Source organism: Mus caroli, unplaced genomic scaffold (assembly GCF_978045245.1).
Source record: "Mus caroli unplaced genomic scaffold, Mus_caroli_1 scaffold_10, whole genome shotgun sequence".
In the NCBI taxonomy this organism is placed as follows: domain Eukaryota; kingdom Metazoa; phylum Chordata; class Mammalia; order Rodentia; family Muridae; genus Mus; species Mus caroli.
In genome coordinates, this window is record NW_028227265.1 from 57,557,839 (window position 1) to 57,564,574 (window position 6,736).

Consider the following 6,736-nt stretch of genomic DNA (forward strand, 5'->3'; position numbering starts at 1 on the left):
TTTGGGTTCTGGGTTGAATTAAAAAAAAAAAAAAAAAAAAAAAGACAAGAAAGTGTGGCCCAGATTAGAGGTTGCTCTTCCCACCTCAAATGATCTAATCAAGAAAATTGCCTTAGAGATGTGCCAAACAGCTTGGGTTTTAGTTAATTACAGATGTAGTCAAATGAAAACCAAGAATGGCCACCATAGCCAGACTACTAACCCTTCCCAAACATTTCCACCAAATGTGAGAGCAAGCACATGAGCCTAGGGGTCATCCTCATTCAAATCACCACAGTCCCTTACCTTTTGAGGATGTAGCTTTACAGCAACTGGGCATGCGTATTAGTCAGGATTCTCTAAAGCCACAGAACAATGGGATGTCTCTATATATTAAGGGGATTTATTGGAATGACTTACAGTCTGTAGTTCTGAGAGGCCAAATCTTTTAAGTTCAGACTCCATTTTAGAGAACCTGACCTAAGTTTCAACTCAGGTCAACTGACAGGCTGGTACCTAGCATTAGTTTCCAAGTTGCCACCAACAAAACCCAAGCCTAGCTCCAGTCTCTAGGCTGATCCCCACAAGACCAGCGTCTCCAGGTTATTCCCCCAACAAACCTACAACCCCAGGTTACAAGCCCACTCCCTGCTCAATGATCACCAATGCAGAAGGAAGCAGAAATTAGGTTTATAATATAGTTCCCAACACCAGCCAATTGTGTTAAAGGCCACAGTAGCTTTCCAATTAGATGCTTGCACACTCACCTCCACCCCCTTGCTGCTTACTATTAAGCCTTGCCCCATAGATATTCAAGGCTCCTCCACCACCAAAACCTTCCTGAGTGACAGTGGTGCGTTGGAGGGGCCTGAGCTAGCTCGAATAGAATAAAGACCCTGCTGTGATCAGCTCATGTCTGTGTTTTGGGGGTTCAACCCTTCCCTGGCACTACAGTCCAACTAACCTAACAATGGGCAGCTGTGAATGGGAAGTCCAGGAGTCTAGTTGTTGCTCAGTCCCACAAGACTAGGTGTTTCAGCTGGTCTTCTCTATAAGCTGGAGTCATGAAGTACACTCCAACAGATGTGCTGGCAAGTAAGTGCAGGCAGGCACAAAAGGAATGCAGGCATAAATATTTGCAACCTATTTTTAATAAGGGTTCAGCCTCCCCTTTGGCCCACTACCCAGCATAGGGAGTGGAAGAGAGAAGTTACTAGAATATGGGGCAGTGGACCCGTTCAGCAATAGTTCTTTGGGGTGAGCTTGATCTTCTTGGGCAGCAGTTCAGTCCAGCAGCAAACACCAAATATGACCCAGCAGCTGCAGACCAGTCCTCTCGGCAGGCAGACAGATAGCAGGCATGAACCACCAGCTACAGTCCAGTCCTTTCAGCAAGCAGACACCAGGCAGCTGTAGTTCAATCCTAAAGAAATCGCCAGGCTCGCCTTCTGTGGCTTAAGGTAAGGCCACAGAAGCACCAAGCTGCCACAGGAACCTCAGGAGCGGTTCTTTGGTGAGTTTCTCTCAATGGCAGTGTCACCACAAGCTGAGCTCAACAATGCTATGGAAAGTGAACATGCGTGTCTTTGGCAAAGAACAGTGAGGCAAAGCAAACCAAACCAAAGCTCAATGCTCATCTCGCACTGTCTGTGGGGTCATAGTTGTACTCCTTCATCAAGTGTCCTTTCATGTGACTGCTATATTCAAACATCCTTTCACCTGTGTGCCCCAGCAAAACATCATTTGGCATAACTTTCTAAAGAACTAGAAGTTTCCACTTCAAAGGAAGCCTCACTTTCCCCCATTGTCCTTATGCAGGCCTCCAGCAGAAGGTGAGGCCCAGATTAAAGGAATGACCACCATGCCTGGACCTAAATTGTTCTTTACTTGGAATTTGCCCTGTCCCAGGGTGGCCTTGAACTCGGAGATATGTTTGCCTTTGTCTTCAGGGATTAAAGGCCCTTGCCTGGGCCTAACTTTTCATGGCCTCAAGATTCAGATCAAACGTCTGTGTTTTCTAGCCTCAAGATCTGGATCACAGGTGCGCCCTCCATTTCTTGATTGTAGTTCATTCCAGATGTAGTCAAGGTGACAATGAGGAATAGCCATCATAGCACATAACCAAGGAAAAGGGCGTGCCAAAGCCTCTGCATTAGAAAGGAAAGCTCACAAGGGCTCATCTGGGGTTCATTTGCCCCCAGGACAAGAGGGCTTTGGCCAGTCCAGACTTTAGAGGACAGATGGCTCCTTCCAGCTCTTGCTGTCCCTTTGTTGGCTCCTCTCAGTTCTATCTGTGATTCCTTCTGCCCTCAGAGACCTGCCCATTTTCTCCCTGGGTCTCTGATGCTACCTGCTGGCCAGGCATGGCTGGCAACTCTCACTGTATGCCCAGGGCTTTCATGAATGTCATGAGGGTGTGCCCCTCCCCCTTACCTTCAGGATTCTCTGTCTTCATCTCTACACAGAGCACCCAGGACAATCTTGAGGTAGAATGGAGGGGATGTCAGAGTCATTCCATTTGACTCCTGAGATTTAAAACTAGACTATTAGGAAGAAAAATATCACCTCTGAAGAGCCGGGGACCTAGAAGATGCTGGCTGTAAGCATAAGCTCTGCTGTGTGACTGGGGCAGGTTAATCCCCCTCTCTGTTCTTCAGGTTCCACATCACATAACAGTGGGTAGTAGAACACAATCTTGATGAGTGAGCATTTGGAGCTGTGCCTGGTACATAGTAAGTGCTCAACAAACAGAGCTGTTGTTGCCTCCACTCTTGGGAAGCTTAGGTGGCCATCATAAGCCTGACTCTGCACTTAATAACCTCAAAGGCAGGCACTAGCATTTGTGCTTGCTTACTCAGCTACCTTGGTGGCTCTGCATATAGCACACAGTTTGTAAGTCAATTTATTGCTATTAGTATTTTATACAATTATTATTCATTTTATTTCATTTGGGAGATAGTAATTTAATTGCTTGGTATTTTGTAATATAAAATATTTTTATATGCATTCTCATATATTTATGTGTAGGGATAATCTTTTTGTGCACTGTGTAAATGCTGTCTTTGCTTTATTCAAATGCTGAAATCTATAGCTGCAAAGAGTTGATTGACTACCATCCAGATTTTGGTAACGTTATTTTTATGAAGCATCACCTGCCTCAGTGTTTCATGAACATTCTTTTCCATTGCCTTCTGATTGGTCAGTAAAGAGCTGATCAGCCAGTTACTCGTCAGAAGAGAATAGGGAGGGACTTCTGATTCTAGTGGGGAGGGGTCCCAGAGAGACCAGAGCAGAGGAGGTAGAGTAGGAGGGAGAAGGGCGAGGTGGCCATGAGGCAGAGAATCCAGGAGGAATCGTGATGAACAGGTTGCCAAGGCATTCACCATGAGGATAAACATGGAGCATAGGAAGCCAGGGGGAGACTCAAACTGCAAGTAATGTGGGGCCTGCGGCTGGGACATAAATAGCTTAGAGGGTTACAGTAGTTCAGAACCTGCCCAGTTTAGGTCTGCAGATTGTTAATAAAAATACCATAGCCAAACAGTAGATGGAGCTTGGGGACTCTTATTAGGAGGCAGGATTTCAGGCCCTTAAGGGATTAGGAATTCCATAGGAAGACTAGCAGATTCAACTAACCTGGACCCTTGGGGCTCTCAGAGACTGAACCACTAACCAAAGAACACACACGGGCTAGCCCCCAGTGTACCTACACATGTGTAAGAGATGTGCAGCTTGGTCTTCACATGGTTCCCAAAGAACTGGAACCGGGGCTATCTCAAAAGCTGTTGCCTGTATGTGGGATATGTTTTTCTAGCTGGGCTGCCTTGTTTGGCCTCAGTGGGAGAGGAAGCACCTAGCCCTACAGAGACTTGGTGTGCCAGAGTGGAGAAATAAATAAAGAGATAGGTAAAGCCAATAAAATACAATTTTAAAAAGCCCTGACATGACCTCATGAGACAAGGAGCCTCTAAAGATGCCATTGAGTTTGTTTCTGTTAGCCATCTACTGCTGGGCATGCAGACTATCCATAGGAGTAGTTTGTTTCCCTACTGAGAAGCCCTTGGAGAAAACTAAGTTTCCACTTACAAGTGACTATCAATTGGAGAACAGCTTCTGGGTTAGGGATGGGGGCATGTGTCCACTTCTCCTCTCAGCTCTAGGACCCCTTCTGGTGCAGAGTCCTGCAGGCTGTGAGTCCATACGTCTATCAGACCTGCCATGTTTAGAGGACTTCATGTCGTTCCTGTTCTCCAATCCCTCTGGTTCTTATACTCTTCCTGTCTCCTCTTCAGCAGGTGCCTTAAGTGCCTGGGCTGTTTGGCTGTTGGTCACTCAAGCAATGTTGGGTATGGGTTCAATCTTATGAGGTGGGCCTTAAATCAAATCTGATATTGGTTGGTTATTGCCACAAACTTTTTGCCACCATTTCCCTAGCATGTCTTGCAGGCAGGACAGCACTGTAGATCAAAGGGTTTGCAGCTGACTTGGTGTTTATGTGTCTCCCTTGGTAGCTGCAGAGTACCTTCTGGTACCAAGGCTCTAGGTAGGCACCAGGTTACTTCATTTTCAATGAGTTAAATAGGTGTTAATTTCAGCAATAGGGCCTTTTTGTCAAGTTGCGGCTGCTATGGGGTTTGTGTGTGTGCGTGTGTGCATATGTACAGTGTCCAAGTGCCACATATTGAATGTGATAATTAGAGGAAAACTTTCAGGAGTCAATTCTTTCCTTCCACTGCAGCTGAGGAATTGAATGCAGGTTCTCCTGTTGTGGCTGTGTTCCTTGTTGAACTTAAGACTGTTTTCACTCGTGGAAGCACTGAATTTCCGGTGCAGTTTCTCTCAAGACTAGGATGTTTGCTCATGCAGTGTTGTTGGTTAAGTGACAATTTATGCGGATTTTTGCATGTAATATCCAGTAAGACATAGTAATATATTGAAATTACAGTGCCATGTAGTTAACCTGTTAATACTGACTCGTTGTCTGCCTTTGGTATCAGTGATGTGTTGAAAGCTTACCAATATGCAAAATGGCTAGGAATATGACATGAATGCTGTTAACCAAAGGGCAAATCATAAGCAAAATGCCAAAAGCAAACTTAATTAAAAATCCAATTATGTTTGAAATGTTGTATCATTATTTATTTTGTGGTAATCTAGTAAGGTTTCTTTTTTTTTTAGAAAACAATTTTTTAACTTGATAAATTATAGTTTTGTTAGAAAAGTTGCTTCTCCATGTGTAACTAGGCAACAAACGGTGTGAATAGTTTTGCAAGGCTCCAAGATGTTTCCATGTGGACACACCTACATCAGAAACTCGGCTGCTGTTCCGCTCCTTCCTCTTTTTGTATTGTGGTAATTTCCTATGCAAATATCAGAGCACACAGCTGTCTAGCTGTAGAATTTTTTGAGGGAATGAGATGTTTATATATTAACGACATTTTGTTTTTAATAAAAAGTGCCTAAAAGAGTAAAAAAAAAAAAAAAAAAAAGAATGCAGGTCCTCAGACTTGAGCGGCATGCTGCAATCACTTCTGACAATTGAGCGGATCTCACTGGTCCCAGGCAGCAGTTTGTTTTTTGTTTGTTTGTTTATTTGTTTGTTTTCTGAGAGTGGTAAGTCTATCTGTAAGAGCAAGATGGCAAGAGAGTGACAGAAACCTCAGCTGAGTTGTTGACTTCGTTTCCTTTTCAGTGACCCACTGCACTCCTTAGCCCTGGCTGACCTTTCCCCTCCTCCCTCTTTCCATTTCGCTGCTGCTGGTTATCTCCTCCTCCTCCCCTCCTTCTTCCTCTTTTTCCTCCTGTGTTTATGTGTGTGTTTGCATGTGTGTGTGTACATGTGTGCGTGTGCACAGGTGTGCCGGTACCTGAAGAGGTCAGAGGAAGGCACCAGATTGCCTTGGGCTGGAGTTACAGATGGCTGTGAACTGCAATGGGTGCTGGAAACCAAACTCAGATGGTCTGGAAGAGTAGTAAGTGCTCTTAACCACTCAGCCACTTCTCCAGCACTCTAGCAACCTTGTTTGTTAAGATATATTTCCTCACTGAACCTGAACTTTAGCAGTATGACAGGCTTCCTGGTCAGTGGGTAGTCAGCTTGGCAGAAGTGAATATATTCTAGAGACTCTTTAGCTACAACTATTAAAATGGCCCCCAAGAAATTGCAATTTTCTCATGCTGGAAGAAGGCCAGCCTTGGACAGGCAGAGGGGGTGGTCTTCTCTCCTCCCAGAAAAATTTTAATTTTCCAAAGATGATAGTAGGGCAATGATGGATGGGACCTCACCATGCCTAGGACTGCTTAGGTGCACACTTATCTGCCATCTCTCTACTCCACTCCAAAAGATGGACTTGGAGAAGTTACTGGATCTCTTTGCTCCTCTTTCCAATGCAGCCACATTGACTAAATCTCCCTTTCTGCTTTTTACAGTTAATTTGACTTTTCTAGTTGGCTTATTGAGGACAGGTGGCTGAGCCTGGCTTATTGGGACATAACTTGTGCCCCCAAATTCCATATTAAGTGAGCCCCAGGGATCTGTTAGTTTTTTCCTGTCTAGGGATGAATGTAGCTGGGATGACAAATGTGTCTCACCATGCCCAGCCTGTTTCCTGTGAGTCCTGGGTGCATCTAGACTCTCTCTCCCCAGACATGTCTTTCTCGCTTTCTAACAGGCTCATTGTCATCTTGCCTCAGGAACTTTCCATTTGCTGTTTCCAGTTCATGGCATTTTGTACTCCATGCTCTTTGAAGGCAGTCT